The following is a 26,498-nucleotide window of genomic DNA, read 5'->3' as shown; positions in this document are numbered from 1 at the left end:
ACTGGTAAAAAGTTAATATTGTATTGTTAAAAAAAAAAAAAGTAGCTTTTAGGGGGACCACATGTGAGTCACAGAATGGCTTCCCTGGAAGAGAAGCTTCATTCCAGGCATCCTGGAGAGGAGCTTTAGAAATGTAAATTAACACTCCTGGGGCAAAGCCTGGACAATGTACCTGGGTCTTCCTGCCTGGGGCAGGAATTGGGCTGATTCCCTCTGCCCCTCACCCCAAGCTCTGCCTGCTTGCACTGATGGAATTTGCACAGCTCAAGGCAGAGCCCAGGGTGAGGATATCTGACCCTGCAACAGAAAAGGGTTAAAGCTGCAAAGGGAAACAGCAAAAGGAGAAAGTTGTGAAAACTTCACTAAAATAAGTGCGGGGGGGAATCATCCCTCTGCCCACTCCAACATGTGCTGTCACTGTCTATGTTATATAGGGTGTATTAGAGCACTGGGGATTTTTTGCTAACACAACTTCAGAGAAATCAGCTGGGAATCCAAGTTTTTGATGATTCAGTTAGAGAAAAGCAGTCAATTGATGCAGCTGTGGCTGGAGAGAGCCCTCAAAAATGGAGAAAAGATGAACGGCCAGCAGAACAAATCCTACAACACCGTGGACCAGCCCCTGGGAACCCAAACCAATTCATATCAGGAGCCACAGAACCCATTTCTCATTTCAATGGCATCATTAGATTACAAGCTGCCCTCGGAATAACCAACCAGACAGCTCCAGCTCCTGACCTTCCTGCTGACCAATCCACTGAAATGAGGAACACAACATTTCACCATGGGATGGGATCAGATCATCTGTTAGCAGACAAAGGAGGAGTTTCTGGAAAATTAAATGACTCAAACTCTGTTGGCAAATAGATGACAATGGAAAAGTAGAGAAACAGAAGAAAAAGGAAACAAGAAAGCAGCTCATGTACTGGTACAAATGTGGAAAGGATGGGAATGGGACACGGTTTTGTGGTTCCCTGGCAGACCATGGGTTTAACGAATGCTGTTTCTCCTCTGATGTGCTACAGCAACTCTCATCTTTTTACCATGGGACACAGGGGGACACGGGCATGGATGGAGATGTGGGGGACAATGACAGGGATGGAAACATGGTGGGGAGACAGCCGTGGGTGAGGACATGGTGGGACATGGCCAGTGACAAGTGGGGACATGGCCATGGCCTGGGTCATGGGGGGAACTTGCAGGGGATGTGGGGGATGCTGGGTTTGAGGGGGTTGAGGGTTCCTGGGAGGGACCTGGGGCTTACTGAGGCCTTTGGGGACCCCAGGCCAAGTGGCTCTGGCTGTGCTGGGAGACCCTGGGGGAGGTTCTGGGGCAGCTGCTCAAGGACCCCCTGACCTGGAGCCCCAGCCGGGCATTGGGCTCCTGGAAGGGAATGAACATCCTTGTCCCCAGGAGGGAAATCCCAGCACCCTCAGGGTGTCAGGGGCAGCTGAGAGGCCACAACAGGGAGGGGAAAGCCAGAGTGAGCTCTCTCCCTCCAAAACTGCACCCCAAAAATCCCAAAACTCAGGGATTCCTCCTAGAGAAAAAGCTGCCAGGAGCTGCCAGAATAGAGGGAAAGGGGGAACGTGGCCCCCAGACTGAGGAGGAGGGGCCTGGCCTGCATCCCCCAAAACCAAACACAGGGCAGGGGGGGTTTGGGATTGGTGGGATGGTATGGAAGGGGCAAAAGAATGGGGGAAAAGAAGGGGCTGGGATCTCCAAAGACTGGGGCACGAGGCTGGGAAATCCCAATTGTGTTGGAAGGGGTCTTTAGATTTGGGGAATGAGAAAGGGGGTGAGAGAAAGGATGGATCTCTGTCCTGCAGCACTCGTTCCCTGGAGCGATTCCTTGCAGCTTGGGGGGGGTGGGGGAGAGGCGCAGATTCGCACTGGGGGGTCCCCAAGCCCTCTGCTCATCCCACCGTATCCATCTCGCTGGTGCCCTCGAGCTCCCAGCCCGGCCCCGGCTGCCTGCTCTGCTCCGTGATGGATTTCTACCCTGCTGCCATCCAGGTGAGGTGGTTCCAGGGCCAGCAGGAGCTCTCTGTGGTGGCCACCGATGTGGTCCCCAATGGGGACTGGACTCACGAGCTCCTGGTGCTGCTGGAAACCCCCCTCAGTGTGGGGTCACCTCCAGCTGCCAGGCTGCACGTCAGCCTGGAGCAGCCCCTGAGCCGGCACTGGGGCACGGCCCGGCCCCCACAGCGCCGGGAAGGGCTGGGAGGACAGGGAGGGGATTTGGGGGTCCTGGGTTTAACTGTGAGCCCGTCATCGAGAACCCTCTTCCCCCTGTCCCACCTCCCCCTATCCCCCTCTCCCACCCCTTTCCAGCGGGTCCCGTCCCCGCTCCGCTCACCCGAGAGCTCCTCGCCTGCAGCCGAGGGATAGGAGGAGGAGGAGGAAGAGGAGGAGGAGGAGGAGGAGGAGGGGCGAGAGGAAGAGGAGGGGTAGAGGAGGAGCAAGAAGAGGAGCAGCCAGAGGAGGCAGCACGAGCGTCCATCGCTCTCTGGCTCTGCAGCCCCTTCGCGTCGGGAGCATCGCCCGCAGCATCCCGCAGGTGAGCGGGGAGGGAGACCTCGCCCCGAATATCTTGGGCGATCCCGGCAGGAGTTTTTTGAAGGAGGGAGGGATATTTGGAGCTCACCCGAAGTATCTTTGGCGGTTTCTGTTTCTTTTTTTCGGGACGGGGCGGGCGGAGCGATGTTTGGATCTTACAGGAGTCCAAAGCTGACTGGAAGCCCTCTTTGGGCGGATTCTGCGGGGGTCCTGGGAAGTTTTGTTTTTGGAGTTTCCCGGTGCGGCTGCCGGGTGGGTGGGGGATGGAAGGTCCCCGGAGCCACGTGAGGCTCGCCCGGTACCGGCGGGGGGAGAGGAGCAGCTTTGAGAGGGGGAACGCGAAAATGGGGGAGCCCCGGGAGTCCCTGACCCTGAAATGGGGGCCTGGAGAGGGGGACCCCGACAGCCGGGAGTGAGGGGAACCTGGAGAAGAGGCAGCAGAGAAGGGATGAGCTTGGAGTGGGGGACACCGTGGGACACCGAAGTGGGGACCCCAGAGGGAGGAGACCCCTGAGACCCCCTGCACCCCGGAACAGAGAGTCATGGGGAGGAGGGACCCCAAAACCCTCGGCATCCCTTAGTGCAGCTCCAGAGAGGGGGACCCATGGGACCCTCAGCAGCCCAGAGAAGGGGGACTCCCAGAACCCCAACGTGAGGGGAATCCCTGGGGTTCCTGGAAACCTGGAGCAGACCTCCAATATATGCAGGACCCGCAGCATCCACAAGGGGAAAACCCAGGGAGGGATTTTTTTCCTTTGAGTCTTGATGTTCTGGAGATTTTCATGGACACAAGATACTTGGTGACTTCTAGAGATGGACTCAGGCAGGAGGAACTCTCAGGCCAATGTGCTCACCCCTTGTTTTTCCCTCAAAACCCGATTTCTTATTCCCAAGGCTTGGCCAAATGGAGGAGGAGGGGGCAGTGAGGAAAATGCTCCAGGACAGCCAGGCAGGTGAGGAGGAAGTCACTGCCCCTTTCCCCCTCTCTCCTGTTCCATCTCCCAGCCCAGCACGGCCCCTGGCTGCAGGACAGCCCTGCTGCTAACACCATCCTGCCAGGGATGGATGGGGGGATCTCCTTCCTTCTTCTCCTTCTGCCTTTTCCCTTCTCCCATTCTCTCCTTGTCCTTCCTCCCCCAGGCACTGAGCTGCAGATGGAGACCAGGATGGACAAATCCCCACAGCAGAATCTCGTGGAAGAGGCCATTTTGAGTGGCTCCAAGGGGCAGGAATCCAACAAGGAGGAAAAACCAAAGGAATCCCCCACAAGGAAGGGCTCCAAACCCAGCCCAGGGTGCTCTGAGGAGCAAAGACCCCCCCATTGCTTCATCCAAAAATCCACTCTGGTGGTCCATGAGCAGCTTGATGCCAGGGAAAAGCCCTACATGTGCTTAGAATGTGGGAAGAGCTTCAGCCACACCTCCCACCTCTTCATCCACCACCAAGTGCACACAGGGGAATGGCCCTACAAGTGCTTGGAATGTGGGAAGAGCTTCAACTGCAGCTCCCAGCTCATCCCCCACATGCGCCAGCACACAGGGGAACGGCCCTACAAGTGTGGGGAGTGTGGGAAGAGCTTCAGCCTGAGCTCAGTCCTAGTCCAGCACCAGAAGATCCACTCGGGAGAACGACCCTACAAATGCTTCAGATGTGGGAAGAGCTTCTGCCATAGATCTAGCCTGATCGGCCACAAGAAGACCCACAGTGAGGAACAGCCCTACGAGTGTTCCAAGTGTGGGAAGGGGTTTCAGACCAGGTCAAATCTCCTCATGCATCATCAAACACACACGGAGTAGAGGCCCTTCTGCTGCCCTGACTGCGGGAAGGGCTTCAAGTACAACTTCACCCTCACCATGCACCAGGGCATCCACAGTGGGGAGAGGCCCTACGAGTGTGGGGAGCGTGGGAAGGGACAGAGCTCTGCCTTGACATCACACAAATGGACCCACCTGTAAGGGAAGCCCTGTAAGTGCCCCAAGTGCAAGAAGAGCTTTGTGCACTGCTCCATCCTCCATGGGAGGATCTGCTTTGGGTTATCCCCAGTGACCCCTGTTGGACAGTGTCCTGGTGACCCCTATTCTGGGCGAACTCTTTTGAGAAGACACCTGGCTGGTGGTCTCCACATCATCCTGATTCCCTGTGGGCACCTGAATGAAGGCAGGGGCAGGAACATCCATCGAGACTCAGAATGGCATCAAGGATTCATTAGAAAGAGTGGATTTGTTGGCTTTCAACCCTAAAAGTCTCAGCTCTTCCATCCAATCCTTTTTTCCTGTGGCATCAAGCAATGTTGGATCGTCTTTGAGGTCTTTTCGAGCCTCAGTGGTTCCATTATTCTGATTCTCTATGGCCCACAGGTGTCTTCCATAGCCAAATGGTGATGGATTTGGGCAAAGACCAAGATCTGGGGTGGAAACCCCTCCAACAAAGGCTCTTCCCTGCACTGAACCCAACCCTACAGATATTCTCATGATGCTGACAAGTAACTCCTTTTTTTGAGCTTGATTTTATTTCATCTATTTTTATTCCCTACAAAAACATGAAATTGTCATAAAAATAAAGAAATTGAACAAAGACCTCTAAACCCAGTGATTTTACTGTCATTTGGGAGGAAAATGTAGGGCTTGAGAGGATTTGGGGGTATCTATAGCAATTGGAGAGGAGTTTCCCCTAAAACTGGGGCCATGCAGGCCCAGATCACAGAATCACAGAATTAACCAGCTTGGAAAAGACCTTTGAGATCAAGTCCAGCCTATGACCCAACACCACCCTGTCACCCTGACCATGGCACTAGGTGTCACTTCCAGTTTTAAACTGCTCCAGGGACAGTCACTCTACCACCTCCCTGGGCAGCCCATCCCAATTCCCAATCACACTTTCTATGAAGAACTTCCCAATGTCCAGCCTGGACCTCCCCAGTGCAGCTCCAGGCAGTGTCTTCCTGTCCTGTCACTGTTCCCTGGGAACAGAGCCCAACCCCACCTGGCTGCCCCCTCCTGTTAGGGACTTGCAGGCAATGATGAGGTCTCTCCTGAGCCTCCTGTTCTCCAGGATAAACACTCCCAGCTCTCTCAGCTGGTCTTCACAGGACTTGTGTTCCAGACCCTTCACCAGCCTTGCTGCCCTTCTCTGGACATGTTCCAGCATCTCAAGATCCTTCCTAAATTGGGGGCCCAGGACTGGACACAGGACTCAAGGTGTGGCCTCATCAGTACTGAATGCAGGGGAAGAATCCCTGCCCTGCTCCTGCTGGCCACACCATTCCCAATCCAGGCCAGGAGCCATTGGCCTTCTTGCCCACTTGGGCACACTGCTGCCTCATGTCCAGCTGCTGTCCATCAGTGCCCCCAGGTCCCTTTCTGCCTGGCTGCTGTCCAGCCCCTCTGTCCCCAGCCTGTAGTGCTGCAGGGGTTGTTGTAGCCAAAGTGCAGGACCCAGCACTTGATCTTGTTAAACCTCACATCGTTGGATTCACCCCTGGGATCCAGGCTGTCCAGGTTCCTCTGCAGAGCCTCCTACCCTCCAACAGATCCACACTCACACCCAGTTTGGTGTCATCTCTATTTTCTGCTGCTCAGAAGAAGCAATGAAGTTGGTCAATAAGTTCTGTTTTTTTCCTTCTCCTGGTGGATTTTTTCATTTGTTTGACACCCCAGAGGCAATTTCTGTGATGGCTTCTGTAAATTGATTCTATTTCACCAGCACCAGCAACAGGGCTGTGAATGTGAGTGCTGTAAATGTGGCCTGTGTGGCTTTAATTGTCCTCAGCTTAGTGCTCAGGCACTTGTGAGTATTTAAAAATCTGCTAAGCACGAGTTCTGTGACAAAAATACTGAGTTCCCCATCATGAAAGCGCCGTGGGTAGCACTGATTGAAAGAGGCAATTGCAGTTGTACTGATAAAATTCAGGTGGCAGCCAGAAGAGTGGCAACAGCAGCCATGATCTACAATTCCCAAGGCAAAGACAACAAAACCCTCCTGCTGTCACCTCACCAGGAGTAAAACAGTGCTGAGAACAGGGCTGGAACCCGATCCTTTCTTTCTCTGAAGGTTGGGTCAGGGCAGCACAGCCAGGTCCTGAGCAGTCAGGAGGTTTGTGGGTGATTGTGGCTCTATTCAAGGAATTCAATGGAAAAAAAAAAAAGTATGGTGCAATTGGAGTCTTGGCTTCAGTGGGTGGTGTTGGTGTGCTGGAGGGCAGGAAGGCTCTGCAGGGGGATCTGAGCAGCCTGGAGGGATGGGCTGAGGCCAAGGGTCGGAAGTTCCCCAGGGCCCAGTGTTGGATCCTGCGGATCCTGCGCTGGGGTCACAGGAGCCCCTGCAGAGCCTGGGGCACAGGGGCTGGGAAGGGCCCTGGGGTGCTGGGCGAGAGCAGCTGAGCAGGAGACAGCAGGGCACAGCTCCCTGAAAGGCACCTGCAGCAAGGGGGGAATCAGTCTCTTCCCCCACAGAAAAGCGATGGGACGAGAGGAAATGGCCACAAGTGTCACAGACATGTTTTATGAAAAATCCTTTCCTTAGGATTTTTCCTCCTGAGAAGCTGAGAGACTGGAAGCCTCAACAAGAGACCTCAGGAACAAAATGTAAACAATGATTATCTGCTGCTGTGGAATGCAACAGGTGGATCTGTGATTGGTCTCATGTGGTTGTTTCTAATTAATGGCCAATCACAGTCAGCTGGCTCAGACTCTCTGTCCGAGACACAAGCCTTTGTTATTTATTCCTTCTTATTCTATTCTTAGCTAGCCTTCTGATGAAAACCTTTCTTCTATTCTTTTAGTACAGTTTTAATAAAATATATATCATAAAATAATAAATCAAGCCTTCTGAAACATGGAGTTGATCCTCGTCTCTTCCCTCATCCTAACACTCCTGTGAACAAGGTCACACATAAGTTGTGCCAGAGAAGGTTTAGATAGGACAGAGGAACAATTTTTTCCCTGAAAGCGTGGTCAAGCACTGAAACAGGCTGTAAGGGCTAAGGGTGAGTCACATCCATGAAGGCATTTCAAGCACCTGTAGATATGGCACTTGGGGACATGGTTGTGGTGGCCTTGGAAGTGCTGGGTTGATGGTTGGACTTGATGAGCTCAGAGCTCTTTTCCAACCTGAACAATTCTATTCTCCTTAGAAGACTTTTCTTCTCTTGTGAGGTCCCATTTTTCTCTGTCAGCTCAAGCTCTGCATCTGCAGGAGAGACTTTCCTGCAAGAGAGGAATTTGGGCTGGACATGGGCTGCCCTCATGTGGAAAGCATTCACCAGAACAAAACATGTTTGTATTCCTGTAAGAAGGGAAAAAAGGAGGGACAGTTTCTGTTTCCAGGATAGCTTTGATTTATTCCTATCCACAAAGTAAAAGAGCTGTCATTTCAAAGGAAAGCACTTTGGAATGGCACAGGCTTGCTGGACATACAGTCTCAATACTTCTGTTGACAAACCACACAATTTGATTAGGAGAAGGGGAAAATTTCCTATTTGTTTTCTTTACCTAGAAATATTTCAGCATGTCTGCTTAAAAAAAAAAAAACAAACAAAACCAACCAAACTCCACTACCACAATTTTCCAGAAGACAACAGATATGAAAAACAGAGAAATCAAAAGCTAGATTTTAAATCAATACAGAGTGTTGTTGGCTTTGGCTTTTTAAAGACAACCATTGTCCCAAGAGGCCTTGCTTTTATTTTATTCAATACTATCTTTCTTTTTCTTTGCCTCAGCAAATTGAGATGTTTTTCTTTTCAAACTGGTTCCTGGGAGGCAGACAAGATTCATCAGAAATCATCTCTGCCAGTGGCTGTTTCAGCACAGGCTGTAGTTGCTCAGCTGAGGCTGTGTCAGGCAGGTAAATGTCCCTCCGGTGTCCCTGTGGCTCCATGCCTGGCACAGTCTGGTGCTAAATGCTCACACCTCAGACACTGAAAGACTGGAGCTGTGTTTACATCCTCCCAACCTGGAAAGGGAATGGAGAAGAGACATCAATATTTAAAAAATCCCAACAACACACACCCAAAAAATCCAGTCCTGAGGTTGCCAAGCCTTGTCCATTATTTACAGGCTCACAGAGTACATGAGGACAATATTTATCAATGGAGAAGTATCTGCATGTACAGAGGGGAGAGCAAGGAGTCAGTGGATCCAAGTTTTCTCCAGAGAAGAAGCCAGTGGAGGTTGTGGGAAGGAAAGGGCTAAACACAGGGGGATGGTGAGGAGGGGTTGGATTCCCTCAAGGGACCTGGCAACCGGGAATGCCAAGGGCTGGAGAATGCCAGGAGGGAAACCCCTCCAGTTCTGCCTATTGCTCTATATACTCCTCTGTTCTAGGAAGCAGAATCTCTCCCTCATCCCACTAGTCCCAGTCTCCATCCCCACCACTTCTGTGGGTTTTGGGGATTCTGTGGGATTGTGTATTTTGGGGTGGGATTGAGGATTTTGAAGTGGGATCGAGCTATTTTGAGCCTATGCCAACTCTCCAGCCGAGGGCCCCAGGAGCACCAGGGGGCTCCAGCCAGACCCTCTTCCCCCCAGCAAGGGACTCACACAATCCCTCATCCTGCCCCCAAAATCCCTGGGGATCCCCCATCCATCTCTGCGTGCCCCCCTTTCAAGATCTCCAGACCAAAGGATTGGAAGCTCCCACCCAGGGTGACCACAACCCCCAAATTTTTATCTCCACCCATCACTTTTCCTTCCTTTCCCCTTCCTGCTTCCCGCTCAGTGGGTGGGAGCAGGCAAGAGCCCCGTGCTACCCCAGCCAGAGCTCACACCTGAGGACACACCAGGGAGAGGCCCTATGAGTGTCCTGAGAGTGGGAAGAGCTTCTCCAGGAGCTCAACCTTGACCTGACACTCACTGAGGTACCTGTAGAGGGAAATCCTGCGAGTGCCCCAAGTGTGGGAAGAGTTTCATGCGCTGCTCCAGCTCCATCCCCCAAGGGAGGATCTGCATTGGATGATCCCCAGTGACCTCCATTGGGCAGATCCCTGGTGATCCATGGTCTGGGTGATCCGTGTTGGGAAGAAACCTGGCTGGGAGGCTCCACATCTTCCCGGTTCCCTCTGAACACCTTGATGAATGTAGGGGCAGGAACATTCATGGGGACAGAGACCAACCGTGGGAATTGCAGACTGATGGCCCTTGGAGATTCACGGGGATGCAGAGATCCACCAGTGTCTGGTCGGCTGTCTGTCTCTGCCCAGACACGTGTAGGATGGTTTTGGGGCAGCCCGCGCTTCAAAGGACAAGTCTGGACTCTTCAGGTTTTCAGTCTTCATATTGTTTATTATTTCTTATCTACAGAATTTTCTTTCTGCCCAGCAGAGGTCTGACCTGCAAGGCAGCCAAGGGCACTCTGACCACCCATAGGGCGGTCATGTCTTTTTATACTAAAAACTACGTACATCGTATTTACCTTTATTCCCCAATACCTTTCACCCATATTAGCAAGTACACCTTCACCATGGACAAATCCCCAAGTGCCAACATCACCACAGAAAATGGATGACAAGAAGAAGAAAGAAGAAGGACAAGACATGCCCTGATCCCTCCATCTTGTCTCCATAACCCCCCTGTACCAAAACCCAAATCTGTATTTCACCTTGCAAATACATCATTCTTGCACCATTCATTCTCAAGTGACTCTCATGTCCTCAAACAGGTGGCACATCCCTAGAGGGATCGAAGTCAAGCCACCAGACGCTCCTGGCAACATTGTAGGATTTCCAAGCCCCCCAAGGGTTCTCTCGGTAACTCTGGACATCCGGAGTGATGTGCTGAGTTCCCACATACCAGGAGCCCATGCCCAAGCACCAGGATGTCTGAGAGGAGGCTGTGACTCCATGGGAGACCCGTGGCCAGAAGGGCCCCACTGGAGCAGCCTGTCCTGGAAGGACTGACCCCGTGGCAGAGTAACCCACAGTGTAGCAGTTTGAGGGGGGCTGTGCCCCATGGGATGGACTCAGGTTGGAGAAGTTCCTGTGGAACTTTCCTATGGGAGGCACTCCAGTAGTGAGCAGGGCAATGATTCCTGTCCCTGAGCAGAGGGAGAAGCCACGGGGCATGAACTGAGCAAGGCGCCATTCCCTGTCTCCCTGGACTGTTGAAGTAGGAGGTAGAGCTGGAAGGAGGGAATGGTGGGGGAAGGTGTTTTGAAGGGGTTTTCATCTACTTCTACTAGTCTACTACTTCTATTAGTCCCCAGTTTGTAACCAATAAATTCAACTCATATCTCCAGTTTTGAGCCTGTTCTGCCCATGATGATGTTTGATGCGGGATCTCTCCCGGTCCTTATCTCAACTCCTGAACCCTTGGTTACATTTTGTCTCCTCTGTCCGGCTGTGGAGGGCAGTGAGAGAGCGGCTTTGGTGGGTGCCCAGCATCCGGCCAGTGTCACCGCACTCCAGTGGGACATGTCCTCGTGTGGCCCTGTGCTATGGTGACGCAGGTGCTGTTCCTTTTGCCTTCCTTATGATTTTATCTTTTGCATTAAATGCTTGTGAAGTGCCCCCGGTGTCCCTCGTGTTCCCCTGGCGCCGGCAGCCCCGTCCCTTCCCCTGCTCCCCGTGCCACGTTCCATCCCGGCTGGAGGAGCCTTGGAGCTGCCGTGGGGGCCATGGGGCTGCCCCGGGGGCTGCGCCCCGAGCCGAGACCCCTTCCCAGAGCTCCCGGTCTGCCCTTGAGGCTGGAGCAGCCAGCGAGGGCTGCAGCTGGGACGGCAGAGAGGCGCTGCTGGGGGCTCCACATCAGTTCAGTTTGGTTAGTATCGCACTGATGAAGATGCTGATCAGATGCCCTGATGCTCCTAATTAGGGGTAGGAGAAGTGAGGCTCCAGGGCTTCCCGCTGAGCTGGAGCCACCGAAGCCGCCGTGCTGGGAAAGCCGTAGCGGAAGGTGCGGAGAAGTTTGTTTGTGTTTTCAGCTCAATCCCCCTCGGGCTCGGGCCCGTTCCAGGGCTGTTCCTCATCTCCGGCTCTGCCCTCACGCAGCCCGGGGGGCCCTGAGAGCGCGGGGCGAGGCTGTGCCGTGTGCAGAGCCCGCCCCTGGCTGCGATTGGGCGATGGTGCCGTCAGTCGTGGTTCTGGCGCGCTGATTGGTGGGAGCGGGGCGGGGCAGGGCCCCGGTGGCGGCCTGAGGGCGGCCGTGGCTCGCGCGCTGAGGCGGCGGCGGAGCTGAGAGGCGGCCGCAGCGCAGGTGGGAGGCGCGCTGGGTTGTGCGGGGGCTCGGGGCTCGCTGCGGGCTTCGGGGACGGCAGGGGGCTCAGGCGGGTTCGTTGTGCCGTGTCCGGCGCGTGTTGCCGCTGGCGCGAGGGCGCTGCGGGAGCGGCTGCCCGCGGTCTCCTTGCGGCCGCTGCCTCGGCAGGAGCCGCTGCCGGAGCAGCGCTGGCTCGGCCCGGTTGCTGTGGCTGGGACAGAGGCGGCTGCCCCGTGCCCGGGGCTGTGCGGGGAAATTGACGTGGCCGGAGGTTTCTGTGCCCCGAGTAGACAGAGGAGTCCTGTACAAGTGACTTTATTGCTGAGCAGAGGGAGAGGTCGTGGGGCATTTGCCGTGCGCTCTCTGCCATTGTTGTAGTTCGCAGCCTCCTTTTTATCCTCATTTTCCCGGCCTCATCTCCCTCTCCCTTTGCCCACTGGCTGAGGTACTTGGAAGGTTCAGACTTCCCGATCCGCCAACTGCATGTCCTCGTTAATGTGCATACCCACTTTTGTAGAACAGCCGATATTCCTGGCTCTGTTAACTCTTTGTTCTTTTCCTCGAAGTTCAGGAATTTAGCAGGACTTGAAGCACGAGTCTGTGTCAATTAGCAACATTTTCTGAAGCTTATGGTTTCTTCCATTGCTTTCCTGTCTACAAGTCCCTGACCCTTTCTCCAAGCAGATTCACTCATTGCGTCTGATTTTTCTTACTGGGTCCTCTTTGCTTTTGGGATTATTCTCAGTGCCCTCATTCCCTGTCCTTCTGTAGCCGTTTCTGGATCAGGAGGCCTGGCTGCCACCTGCATCCCCTCGCTCAGCTGCTGAATGAGCTGCACTCTCACGGTGTGGAGCATGGTAAAAAGATGAGAGTTGCTGTAGCACATCAGAGGAGAAACAGCATTCGTTTAACCCATGGTCTGCCAGGGAGCCACAAAACCGTGTCCCATTCCCATCCTTTTCACGTTTGTACCAGTACATGAGCTGCTTTCTTATTTCCTTTGTTTTCTGTTTCTCCACTTTTTGGTTGTCATGTATTTGCCAACAGCAGTTTGAGTCATTTAATTTTTCATTAACTCTTCCTTTTTCTGCTAACAGATGATCTGATCCCATCCCATGGTGAAATGTTGTGTTCCTCATTTCAGTGGATTGGTCAGCAGGAATGTCAGGAGCTGGAGCTGTCTGGTTGGTTATTCCGAGGGCAGCTTGTAATCTAATGATGCCATTGAAATGAGAAATGGGTTCTGTGGCTCCTGATATGAATTGGTTTGGGTTCCCAGGGGCTGGTCCACGGTGTTGTAGGATTTGTTCTGCTGGCCGTTCATCTTTTCCCCATTTTTGGGTGCTCCTTCCAGCCACAGCTGCATCAATTGACTGCTTTTCTCTAATTAAATTATCAAATACTTGGATTCCTAACTGATTTCTCTGATGTTGTAGTAGCAGAAACACCCCAGTGCTCTAATACACCCTATATAACACAGACAGTGACAGCACATGTTGGAGTGGGCAGAGGGATGATTTCTCCCGCACTTAGTGAAGTTTTCACAACTTTCTCCTTTTGCTGTTTCCCTTTGCAGCTTCACCTGTTTCAGGGTCAGATATCCTCACCCTGGGCTCTGCCTTGAGCTGTGCAAATTCCATCAGGGCAAGCAGGCAGAGCTTGGGGTGAGGGGCAGAGGGAATCAGCCCAATTCCTGCCCCAGGCAGGAAGACCCAGGTACATTGTCCAGGCTTTGCCCCAGGAGTGTTAATTTACATTTCTAAAGCTCCTCTCCAGGCTGCCTGGAATGAAGCTTCTCTTCCAGGGAAGCCATTCTGTGACTCACATGTGGCCCCCAGCAAAGACCAGATTTTTTTTTTTAACAGTATTCTAATAACTGTTTATGCATTAAAGGGCCACATTTTAATCTCTTCTAGTTTTGCAATTGTAACCTATAGGTAAAGATAACAAAAACCACAACAAAATTTTTCCATCACTAACAGCCACACAAACACACGCCCAAAAAGAATCCAAAGCCATAAAGATTTTTTTCTACTTCTTCAGCTAAGAATAAAAATTGATTGTCACACTGCTGACCCAAACGAAGTGACAATATAAAAGTAGCATTATTAAGAAAAAACATTCCCATGGTGTAATCTTATTCCAGTTAGTCCAGAGTGTGGGTGTGAGTGAGCCCCAGAGTGGAATTGTGCCGTGGTGCTCCCCAGCAGCTGTGGCAGTGCAGGCCCAGCCAGCGCTGAAGCTGCAGCAGTGGCAGCAAGGCTTGGCCGCAGTGGCTGGAGGTGCCAGAGGAGGGTGGCCAGGATTTCCGAGGGTTTGAGCAGAGGATCTGTGGGCAGGCCCAGGGGCTTGGCCCGCTGTGGAGCCCTGGCTGCTGCTGCGTTGCCTTCAGGGCAGGCTCAGGGGCGGCTCCCATGGTCCTGCTGCAGGCGGGAAGTGCAAATCTCCGGGGCTTCAGAGCCCCTGAGGCCAGGCTGAGGGGTCCCCCCGTGTTCAGCTGTGCTGGCGGCTGTTTCTGGCCTCAGGGACACTTGGCATGGGCCCCTTGGCCACCAGTGGTGCTGCTTTGCACTCCTTAGGCAGGAGCCGATGTCCTGGCTGGGTGTTGGCAACAGCAAAGTCCCAAGGTGGATGTGTCTCATCAGTCTCTCTCAGCCTGGGTCGGGAGCTCTGTCCCTTGAGTGCAGTCCTGGGTTTCTTGCCAGCCCCTCTCCAGGCTGTTCAAACAGGATGCTGGGTTAAACTCTTCCCCTGTCCTCTGTTCTAAATCCTCCTGGTGCCACTGAACAAGTTTCATACTGTAATAACCGAGCCCTGCTCATCTATTTAGAGGTTCTTTTGGTTATCCAAGCTTTACCTTGATGCCAGACTTGAACAATGAGAGTTCCTGCTGTTATCAGTTTTCAGGCCTCAGTTCCCAGTGGGGCCGGGGCTGCACAATTGTGCAGACAATGAGGCCACTCTCTGGCCACTGGGTTAAGCGTTTTAGCAGAAGGATTCCTTTGGCACGGCCCTGTTTAACATACAATTCAAATTCTTATTCCCTGTCTGGAAGGCCCAGGCCAGCAGCCTCAGTTAATCTTCACTTTAATACTTGAAAATTCTGTTTTCCTCCTCCTGTCCATCCATCCAGGTTGTTGACTGGCAGGATAGGAGTGTTGTAGGGAGTCATCCCTGGCTCCAAAAGCCCTGCCTTGAACAGGGACTCAGTACCAGGCTGTGAGCCCTTCCTTCTTTCCCACCCTTGGAACAGGGTGTTGCTTTTAGACACTTCTTGTCCTGGTTGCTTCAAAGTAATTTGGAGAGGCTCCATATTAAATTGTCTGTGTTTTCCTGGGGCTGCCCACACTTCAGGGCTCAGTTTAGCACAGGCCTTGCCACTCATCTGACACCAAGATACATCATTAGCCTCTGTTTTACCTTTTAGAATACAAATCTGTATTTCCACATTAGCCATTGAATCCCTTCCCAGTAAATGATAATCACAATTAGGAGGAAGTAGAAACCCATGCATTTCAAATCTATCTCCCACATCTACTGATAGTGGTTGAAGAAAACACACCTGCTCATCTTTCCCACTTAGCCCCTGAATGATCAAACAACTTTTTGACAATTTTCCCCCCTTGCATCTGAGATTCAGAGTGGATTGAGAGGCCCCTGTGTCCATCAGGGGAGGCCTCCTCTCAATGCAGACCCACCCTGAATGTTCTCAAGGGCTCCAGTGTGGAGGGTCCCTGGTGTGATGGGAGCTGTGACAGCCCTGCCAATCCATGTCCATCAAGGGGTGGACTTGCTGGTCCTGAGGGTGCTGCTGTCTGTGCTTGCAGTGTCCTTGTGCCCTGCAGCTGGAGCCCTGATTCCTTGCCAGGGGCTGTTTGGGTGGGCTGTCCCCTGCCGAGGAGGGCAATGCCTCTGCCGGGTGCTTGTGGCCGAGCCCGTGCCCTGGGTGCTGGGGCCCCCTTGGGCCCTGGGGTTGATCCCTCAGGGGCTGTAGGAGCTCTGCCCTGGCCTTTGCCTTCAGCTTGGCCTTTTTCTGCTCCCTTCTTGCACTCACCTGCTGGGCCTTTGTGCCCAAGTGCTGCAGGGCCTTCTTCTGTCCCTCCTGCAGCCCCCCTCAGTGTCTGTGGGTGCTCATCCTCTGACAGCTGCTGAGCTTTCTGCAAAACCAGTTCATTTTGCAGTCTCTGAAATAAAAGCCATAAAAGAAAATTCTGACACTTTCCCTTAATCTGCCTTTCCCAGATGTTCCTTCATCCTCCTCCTTGTGCTCACCATCCCCTCCACACCTGGTATCCCAGATCTGGTCCCTGTCCTGCCAATGTGTCTCCCCCTAGCTATCTACATCCTTAATTAGCTGTGGGAAAATGTGCAAACTTCTTGAACATTCTCTCCTTTTGTATTACACATGATATTCATGGCTCTCTTAAATCTTTGTTCTTCTTGAAGTTCCGGAATTTATCAGGACTTTGGCTGAGTCGAAGTCTCTGTGTGAATTAAAAACCATTTTCTGAAACTGGTGGTTTCTCCTGTCAGTTCCTCATCTACAAGTTGCTGGCCCTATCTCCCAGCATATTCACACCATCTGTTTGTAAAGACACATCACTTATTCCTTTCAACACAATTTGAAAGGGGGAGAGAAGTCATAAAAGGACATTTAGGATACTTTGACTGAATGAAAGAAGGGGGTGGGTCAGCCCCAAACTGAGCTGGGCAGAGCTGGGATTAGGGTACATGATGGAAAGGGGTAGGAGAGGGAGATTAGGGGAGGGGGCACAGCGGGAAAGGACATCGTGTAGGGGGTCTCTTTGTGTCCCCATCACATCATCCCTTGAGTGATTCTCCAGGGCTCTGGGAGGGGATGGATCTGCACTGGGGGGATCCCCAATCCTCTTGTCCATTCCTGGGGGATTTTTGGGGGTTATTCTCCCAATCCACCAGCTAGTGCTGCAGCAGATGTGGGGCAGAGGGGAGTACGAAGGAGAGGTCCAGGGTTGGGAAGGAGGAGGCATGGGAGCACGAGAAGGGAGACAGGAAAAGTACGAGGTTCTATCCTGCAGGTGGCCAGGGAGGAGGAGGTTGCCCTAGATATATCAGAGAGTTCTCAAGAGTTTTTTTATGCGGAATGTTTGGAGTTTACAGATTGCATACTTGAGACCCAAATAACTTTGTGGATCACTGCAAGGGCTTGGTTTTTTTGGGGGAACTTTGTATCTTGCAGGACCCCAATGCTGAGTTGCAGTTCCCCCTTTGGGTGTTATTTGGGGTCCATGTGACAATCACCAGGTACTGGTGGGGAGAGGATATGGGTCTTTGTGATGCCCCAGGAGAGCAGTGGAGGGGAACCCTGAGACCCCTGGAGTGGGAAGAGAGGATAGCTCACCCAGAGCTGGAGAACCCTTGGCAACCTGAAGGCCAGAGCAGAAGGGCCTGGAGTGTGGGGACCCCTGGGATCTGTGGAACCCTGGAGCAGAGAGTCAGGGGAAAAGGGACCATCAAAAGCCCCTGGATCATCCATAAACAAGATCCTCGAACGAGCCATGCCAGAAGCCACAGGCCCCCTATCAGCCCAGTGAAGGGAAACCTGCAGAACCCGAAAATGGAGAGACGAGAGAGGCAGATCTCTTATGAGGGGTTTTTTGGGGGCTGAGTCTTGGTGCTTTGGAGAGTTTTATGGACACAAAGCATCTGGTGACTTCCTGAGATGGACTTGTTCAGGAGGAACCCCATCCCAGGGTGCTCACCCCCTTGTTTTTTGCTTCAAACCAGGATTTGTCATTCTCAAGCCTTGGCCAGATAGAGGAAGAGGAAAAGTGTCGCAGACATCTTTCATGAAAAATCCTTTCTTAGGATTTTTCCTTGTGAGAAGCTGCAGTTTCAGCAACCAAAAGTAAACAATGGCTATCTGCTGCTGTAGAATGCAACAGGTAGACCCATGATTGGTCTCCTGTGAGTGTTTAGATTTCTTGACCACTCATGGCAGAGCTGGCTCTTGCTCTGTCTGAGACACAGATCTTTGTTATTCATTCTTTTCTATTCTTAGTTTAGCTAGCTTCTGAAGAAACCTTTTCCTTTCTATTTCTTTTTAGTATAATCTTAATGTAACATATATCATAAAATAATAAATCAAGCCTTCTGATCATAGAATCAACATTCTCTTCTTCATCCTGAAAACCCTTGTGACCACAGTCACAGAAAAGTGCCACAGATCCACCACAAGGAGAGGCTGCAAATCCAGCCCAGGGAGCTGCAAGGAAGAAAGACTCCCCCTGTGCTGGGAAGGCCAGAGATCCAGACACAGTTCAGAGCTGGTAGAGAAGCCTGAAGCTTGGGAGAAGCTCCACAAATGCTTGGAATGTGGGAAGGGCTTCAGCCGGAGCTCGAACCTGATCCAGCACCATGTTCCACACTGGGGAACGTCCATATGAGTGTGGGGAATGTGGGAAGAGCTTAAGCCGGAGCTCCTACCTAATCCATCACCAGATGATTCACACTGGGGAACGTCCATATAAGTGTGGGGAATGTGAGAAGAGCTTTAGCCAGAGCTCTGACCTGACCCAGCACCAGAGGATCCACACTGGGGAACGTCCCTATGAGTGTGGGCAATGTAGGAAGAGCTTTAGCCGGAGCTCCCACCTGCACAGCCACCTGAAGATCCACTCTGGAGAACGGCCCTACAAATGCTTGGGATGTGGGAAGAGCTTCAGCCGGAGCTCCACCCTGATCAAGCACTGTAAGATCCACACCAGGGAACGGGAACAGCCTTATGAGTGCTTGGAATGTGGGAAGAACTTCTCCTGGAGCTCCCAGCTTATCATCCACCAGTGCATCCACACTAGGGAGAGGCCCTATGAGTGTGCTGAGTGTGGGAAGAGGTTTTGGAGCAGTGCCCATCTCCTCAAACATCAGCCAATACACACAGAGGAGAGGGCCTTCTGCTGCCATGACTGTGGGAAGCACTTCAAGCACAACTTCACCCTCTCCAGCCACCAGCTCATCCACACTGGGGAGAAGCCCTATGAGTGCGCCGAGTGTGGGAAGAGGTTTTGGACCAGCTCATGGCTCTTCCTGCATCAGCCAGTACACACAGGGGAGAGGCCCTTCTGCTGCCCCGACTGTGGGAAGCGCTTCAAGCAAAACTCATACCTCATCATCCACCGGCGCATTCACACCGGGGAGAGGCCCTACGAGTGTGGGGAGTGTGGGAAGAGGTTTTATACCAGCTCCCATCTCCTTCTACATCAGCCAATACACACTGAGGAGAGGCCCTTCCGCTGCCCTGACTGCAGGAAGGGCTTCAAGCAAAACTCCCATGTTGTCACCCACCGGTGCATCCACACTGGGGAGAGGCCCTACGAGTGTCCTGAGTGTGGGAAGAGCTTCTCCAGAGGCTCTCACTTGACATAACACCAATGGATGCACCAGTAAGGGAAGCCCTGTGAGTGCCCCGAGTGTGGGAAGAGCATCGTGCGCTGCTCCAGCTCCATCCCCCATGGGAGGATCTGCGTTGGATGATCCCCAGTGACCCCCTTTGGGCAGAGCCCTGGTGATTTATGGTCCTGGTAAACAATGTTGGAGAGACACCTGGCTGGTGGGTTCCACATCTTCTTGGCTTCCCACAGGTACCTGGATGAACATGGAGAGGAACATCCATCGGGATGCTGATTGACTTCAGCAACTCATTGGGAAGAGCAGACTGACTTTCAGCCCCATAAAATGTCACCTTTGGTTTTCAATTATTTTTTCTGGTGGCATCAGGGAATACTGATTTGACATCTTTTCTAACATAAATGATTCCACAATTCTAATTCTCTCTGGCCCACAGGCATTGTCTTGGGACTGTTTTTTTATCCCATACCATTTTTGTAGTTTTTTGTTTCTATGGTGGTCATTGGTCCCCCCTCATCTCCCCCGACTCTGGGAGTATCGGGATGGGTGAGACCCAGCCCAGAATTTCCTGTGAGAGCAGCCAATCTGCGCAATGGCCCTGTTGCCTCCTGCCTCTGACCAGAAATAGTTGCCTTGTGGGTTTTGCCTGTTTCTTTTCCTTCAGCACTGTGGCTGCGCTTATTGGCTTCCTTCTGTGGTTCTCTGCTGCTTGGGAGCCCAAAGCCAGTGTGTACCACACCAGGACCTGGGACCAGGAGCACACCCCCCAGTCCCCTGCCAGGGTCTGCCCGCTTTGCACAGCCTGACCCAGGGACCAGCCATCTCAGATGAGCTACCCAAGGGAGCAATTTCCCACTCAGCCCTGCTCTTCTCTGCCTCTGCTTCAAGGCTTCCTGGTACACTCTAACCCAACATCCAGACGCCCAGCGGCTTTGGGCAGGACCCCAGAGTTTCTGTAAACGTACATACATACATACATACATACATACATACATACACATACATACTAGTAAAGAACTGTTATTTCTTTTTTCATATCTTTGCCTGAAAGCCCCATCAGCCCCTTAGTTTCAAATTTATAATAATTCAGAGGGGAGAGGGTCATATTTTCCATTCCAAGAGAGGTTCCCACCTTCCTTTATAGGCACCTGTCTTTGAAACCAAGACAGATTTTGGCACCCAGTGTGGGGCCTGAGGGGATTGAGAGGAAAGAGTGACAAAGGAATAACAGTTCCTGGGTAACCTACATTTTTGTGTGCTGGATATAAAAACTTTGTTAGGCAGCACCATGTGGTGTAGCCTACCCCAGTTCGATGAGTGCATTATTGTGGCTGTATTTTTCCTGTTTGCAGCTCCTTATCTAAACATGGGTCCTGTGACTAAGGCTACTGTTGCTGTTATGCAGTGTTTGCACAATGGGTCAATAAGGTGAGGAATTAATGGATTTTTTACTTCTTGAAAGCGGGCACATGGATACATGGTTACCACACACTAAGTGTATGTTTTTGGGGTTTCATTGATAATGGCACCCATTGTGAGGAAGTAACACCGGGGGAAGTTTTCTCCCAACCCTTCACCCATTTCTTTGGCCCTATCCCAAGAGCTTTCTAAGGGATCAAATATTCTCTAGATGCCAACCATATCATAGAGTGGCTGGTGTTGCTGATATTCCTGTTCTATTTAGCATTTAGAGATAAGGTGAGACTGCCTTGAGTTACCACTCTAACATCTAGTCACTCTACCTCAGTGACTAGGGATGCTGCCCCACAGCCTGACACTGCCCAACAGCCCACCTCAAATAAACCACCCAGACTGGATGGGGGTAATGGAGAAGATACAATATGTGCTGAGGGAGTATACTTCTCCAGCTGGTGGGTAACCCTCTCCCTGCCTCAAAGAGGGAGAGTCTGATGATGCAGCACTGGAGCCCATGGATATTACAACTGTCCAGGTTCCAGCTGAACCACATGGGCAGTCACAGCCAGCAGCAGTCACCCCTGTGCAGAGGGGGAAGTATAAGACATCATTAACAGTGTGCCCAGCTAATAATTATGAGGAACCAGGGCCCTCACAACCAGCAAGGAAGCCAGAAGTTGAAATCATCAACTGAGTCCCTGTCATACCACAGTCTCTGTAATCTGCAAAAAAACATTGTATAGCAAGGCTATGAGGCTTACTCAAACTGGTTACTCTGGGTTTGGGTCCTTATGGGCCCAGGAGTGCAACTGGATGGTGGCAAAGCAAGGAATTTGGGATCCTTGACCAGGACATGGGTATTGGTCAGGTGTTTGTGAGAGAGCCATGGCCCCTTTACCTCCCTCTGTGAGCGGCTTTTAACGAGTGTAAGAAAGAGGTTTGTTCACAGAGACAGAATGCAGGATTGCCATCCTAAGACCATTGGAAGACCATTGAGGAAAAGATTCAGCATCTGAGAGAAGTGGCAGTACTAGAGGAACTCTTTGGAAGGGGCCAGCAGCACCATAATGACTCCAACAAGGTCAGGTGCACAGGGCGAATGTTGTGGAACATGGCAAATCTGGGGCCATCTCAATACACCATCTTCACTGCAATGATGAATGCTGAAGACAAGTGAAAGACAATAGGTTCTGTAGCCAACAGGCTCAGGTATTTTGAGAGTATGGTCAATGGCCTGATGCACACTCATGTCTCTGCTTTGGTTAAGGACCAAAGAGGAGTTGTAAGAGGAAATTAGGAAGGTGAGAGAGGAGGTGAGAAAGAACAGCTCCCATGTGGCGCCAGTGCAAGTCACAGCCCCTAACATCAAAGTCTAATGTCCCCCAGCTAGAGAGAGGGGGTACACCCAATGAGCTGAGCTGTGGTTCTTCCTTGGTGAACATGGGGAAGACATGAGAAGGTGGGATGGCAAACCCACTTATGTCCTGGCAGCAGGGATGTCAGCTCAAAGAGGCAAACACTAACCGAGGGAGTTCTGCTAAAGTGACGTTGGCCTCACCCTCCCATGACTGAGCTGCTGGGTGTTACAGAAGGGAAGATGATACGTCACATCCCCTTGAAGGAACCTGTCGGATTTATGTTGAGGGAGGGAATGATAACCAGGGCAAGAGAGGCCCTGCCTCTAGCCAGGTAGAGCCATGGGGAAATGAGGTCTTTTGGACAGTATGGATCCGATGGCCTGGCACGAACTGGCGCTGCTACCAACAGGGCTGGAGCACGACTGCCCCACACCTCAGGGCCGAGCTGAGGAGTGACTGCACGGGTGGGAAGGGACCCTAGCTGGACAGGGCAGGGACCGACCCATGGACAGATCCCACGCCCTGGAGCAGGGCAAGGATTCCTGTCCCTGAGGGGGAAGCAGTGGCATGAACTGACCATAATTTCCATCACATCCCCCTGCACCGCTGGGCAGAGGAGGAAGGGAACGGACAGTGCTGTTGAATTTTTACATTCATTGTTACAAAGCAGAGTTGCAAGGGGAGCTCCACTTTCAGCTTCAAATGAGGGAATCCAATGTGGGTTCTGGGACTTCTGTAACTTCAAAGTGTTACTTGATACTTGACACTTTAGTTTTGGCAATATGAGGCCCTTCAGCAGCAATGTCTCTTCCAGCCACTGGATTCTGTCTCAGACCCAGCTCACAACTGGGACAAGAAACACGAAGTCCCAACAGAAAAAGCTCTGCTGTCACTTTTTTTTTCATAGTTTTATTTCATTTAATTTCATTTTAGGTATCATATATAGTCTATATTTTTTTCTTCTTCTATAATCCCGTGTTTATTCTCTATTTCCCCCCCAACCCTTGTCCCCTCCCGGAGGTTTGTGGGGAGGTGCTGTCCCACAGCCCTTCCTGCCCTGGCACCCATGGCTGCTCCGGTGCCACCAGGGCCTGGCTCCAAGGGAAACCACAAAACCCTCTGGAAATAAAGCCAGTCTGAGGTAAAACCCTGCAGGGGGGGATTGAATCCCATGGAGAGCACTGGCTGAGAGTTGGAGATTCCAAATGCTCCAAGGGGCCGGAGGGAACTGCGCTGGGGCCTCGGGGTCTCCCTGGGGACACCTCCAAGACTCCCGAGCAGAGCGACCCCTCCCAGTCCCCAAAATCTGCAGATTTGGGTCAGTTGAGGAAAAGAGCTGGAAAAGGGACTGGAAAGGGAGTGGAGTTTGAGAGGACCCCTCAGCCTTCACCCGGAGCAGCTGCAGGAAAATCCCCCAGAAACCAAGGAAATAAATGGAAATAGTGATGAAATTTTTAACCCTTTCTTCTGTTTCCAGGAGGTCCTGGTGAGGTCCTGCCAGTAGGACATGGGGGCAGGGAGAGAGATCAGGGCTTATAATTGTGGAGAAGTTTAATTGGGGTGAGGACTGTGGGGAGAAAATGTGCTGGGAGGGGATGATTTGAATTGGGGAGAGAAAATGAAGTCGGGGAAGGAGACCCCCAGCCCTTGACTGGGTCCTGAAGGTGCTGCCAGCAGTTTCCCCACTCTGACCCCCTGGGCTGAAAACACACACAGGGGAGAGGACCATTCACTGCCCCAGCTGTGGGAAGAGCTACAAATGCAACTCCCACCTCGTCATGCACCTGCACATCTGCACTGGGTAGAGGCCCTAAGAGGGTCCTGAGTGTGGGAAAAGCTTCTCCTACAGCTCTGCCTTGGCCTCACACAAATGGACCCACAGATCCAGGAAGCCCTGCAAGTGCCCCGACTATGGGAAGGGCTTTGTCCCCTGCTCCAGCTTTATCACCCACCAGAGTGACCATGATGGACAGAGACCTGGTGACCCTCATTCTGAGTGATCCATATTTTGATCCAGTGTATTGGGTTTGTGTGGCTAGGTTTTGGAAGTTAGGGGGGCTCGTTAAAGTAACACAAGAGAAATTATGTAAAGGAAAAGAAAGCAAGCATCAGAGTAGAAAGATACACAGGCACCAGCCCTGGATCCCGCAACAAAAGTTTTGGTTTTGATTATTACAATGTCCCTTGTCCTTGGTCTAAGTGATGGTCCCAGGATGGATCCCTTGGGGGTTGGGAAAGCCCCAGAAACACCAAGTTCTGTGGGTCAGTATGGGTTCAGGTTTGGGTGAATGCCCAGGTATCTCCTCTGGCACGAGTTCTACACTGTCTGATGTCACACTGTGGATCCCAGGGCTCTGATGGTTTATGGCCCTTCTGAGATGTGGCCCTGCCTCTTCCAGCAGTGCAGCTGAGCCAGGTATGGCCCATGGGAAGGGATGAAAACCTCCAGCCCTCTGTGTGAATGTCCCGGGCCTTCCCCAGGGGAGTTCCCAGAGCCGAGCCAGTTGTGTCAGGGAGGGCATTGCCCTGGTCCAAAGCCCTGTCCTGTTGGAATGTTGGGGGACACAAGACAGATGATGGACTTTGGATTTGGTTAACAGAAGAGATTTGATAACAGGCTGCCTTGGGAAAAACAAATGGAACTTTGAAAATTAGACCTGGATTGCAAGAAGATTCAATCCAACGGGTTTACCGGAAAAAGAAAATCCCATTAAACTCTGCAAGCAAGAGATGTTTTTATATGCATAAGTTTGTGTATGTGATTTTAACCTAATCGTTGTAGAACACATTACTAGTCTCCCTGAAATAGTATATAAGCGTTTGAATCCCACAATAAAATTGGATTCTGATCACTGAATCAGTCTTCCCTGTCTCTCTCCATCACCAACACTGTCCTGCCTGGCAGCATCTGCTTCTGATCGGCCTCTTCCCTTCCCTGGCTCCCAGTCCAGCTCTTCCTGTCCAGGGCTGGGTGTTCACCACCTCTGCCCCTGGGCACTTCCCATGGCCAGCAAAGCCCCCTCTGCTTTTGCCAATGGCTCGAGCCATTAACCTGGGACATTTCAGGCCCTCACAGCTCTGCTCCCCAAAAGCGCAGAGGGATGGGTGGTGCCTCAAAACAACTCCATCCCACTGAAAATGGCTCAACTCCACCTCCAAACAACTCAATCCCACCTCAAAATTTTGGGGTATCTCCTGAGCCCCAATTACTCCCAGTTGTGGATGTTCCTTGTCCACAAACTTCACCCAGTTGCTGCCATCGGGGAAGTGACAGTGGGCTTTTCCCCAAAAATGGAACGCACCTGTGTGGGAAAGGAGACAGGTGAGGGGGTGCCTCCCCTCACCCCCCAACAGACCCCATCACCCTACAGCAGGCTGAGGGCTCAAGGGACCACCCTGGATCCCCCATTCCCACTCCCCTGTGCCCCACGGCCACCACAGCACTGGCTGCTGGGTGGGGACACCCCTACTGTCAGCCCCCCAGGGAGGGATGGGGGAGGTTGGGGACCCAACGAGATGGGGACCCGGGAGAGAGAGAGCAAGAAGGGGCTCCCTGTTGCAGACTCACAAGGAGCAGCCAGTCCCAGTGCCCCTTCAGGTTGTGAAATGGACTGTATCAAGAACCTCGTAGCAGGAGGCTGGAACAGCAGACGTGAGCACACCCGGGGTGGGAAACCAAGTGTACCAAAAACTCTGAAACCATGCCTGGAGCCACAGAGGTCCAATGGACATGAGGTGTGTGAGAAACGAGTGTAGTTCCTTTGCTAAGTTGTAAATGTAAGTTATAAGCTAAGTGTTGCTAAGTGTTGTTTTTCTGTCAAGTTGCTAAGTAGAATGTGGAAGTTATAGCTGTAAGTTAGGTTAAATTCTGTTAAGTGTTATTCCTCTGTTGAATTGCTAGGCCTAAGGTATAAGTTAAGTTACAAATTAAGGTAGAAATTAAAGTGCTGCTTAGTGTTATCGTTTTAGGCCAAGTTTCTTTTAATCCTTGCCCACACTGTGTTTTGTCCCACGCACCTAAACACAACACACACACCCCGCCATCATCCCCTAGATAGTTGTCAGTTCATTTCTGTTTTGGCTGTCTGGAATTTGTTTGGTTTTGTTGTTGCTTGTTTTCTTTTGTTGTGCCTTAGCTGTCCTGTAGGCAGTAGAGTTAATCTTGCCAATGAAATTGTTGTGCTTTGTTGCTTAATGTTACCCTGATTGAAAAGGGTATTGTCCAATTAATTATCTCCCAGATAATTATGTAGCCATCTCAGTGGCCAGGACCTGAAGGGGTGTGGAGTTCAAACCACTGAGAGCATCCAGACCAGGTCTTTCAAATGCACTGTATAAGGGGGCTTGGGAATAAATGTTCTCTGTTACCGCATGAACTCGAGGGTGAGCAGTCTTTGTCTCCTGCCCTCTCCCCCTAACTCGTGACCTTGAATCATGATTTTAAAGGGTTAAGATTTTAGCTGAGGGTCAGAACCAATATTGAAGTTAGATACACTGATGATAGGTTAATGATTATTAGATGTTTAAGCTAAAAGTAATTATTATATTATGAACTCATTTGTAGAAAGAAGTGGAGCAAGTAAACCATTTT

The 26,498-nt window shown here is 51.8% G+C and overlaps 1 pseudogene; it reads left to right on the top strand.

The window, feature by feature from the left end:
* Positions 1-2,903: 2,903 nt before the first annotated feature.
* Positions 2,904-19,259, top strand: LOC136570582 (zinc finger protein 420-like; annotated as a pseudogene).
* Positions 19,260-26,498: the final 7,239 nt, after the last annotated feature.

This window comes from Molothrus aeneus, unplaced genomic scaffold (assembly GCF_037042795.1).
Source record: "Molothrus aeneus isolate 106 unplaced genomic scaffold, BPBGC_Maene_1.0 scaffold_35, whole genome shotgun sequence".
Classification (NCBI taxonomy): Eukaryota; Metazoa; Chordata; class Aves; order Passeriformes; family Icteridae; genus Molothrus; species Molothrus aeneus.
The sequence above is the reverse complement of the archived record's forward strand: the minus strand, read 5'-3'. Positions and strand labels throughout refer to the sequence as shown.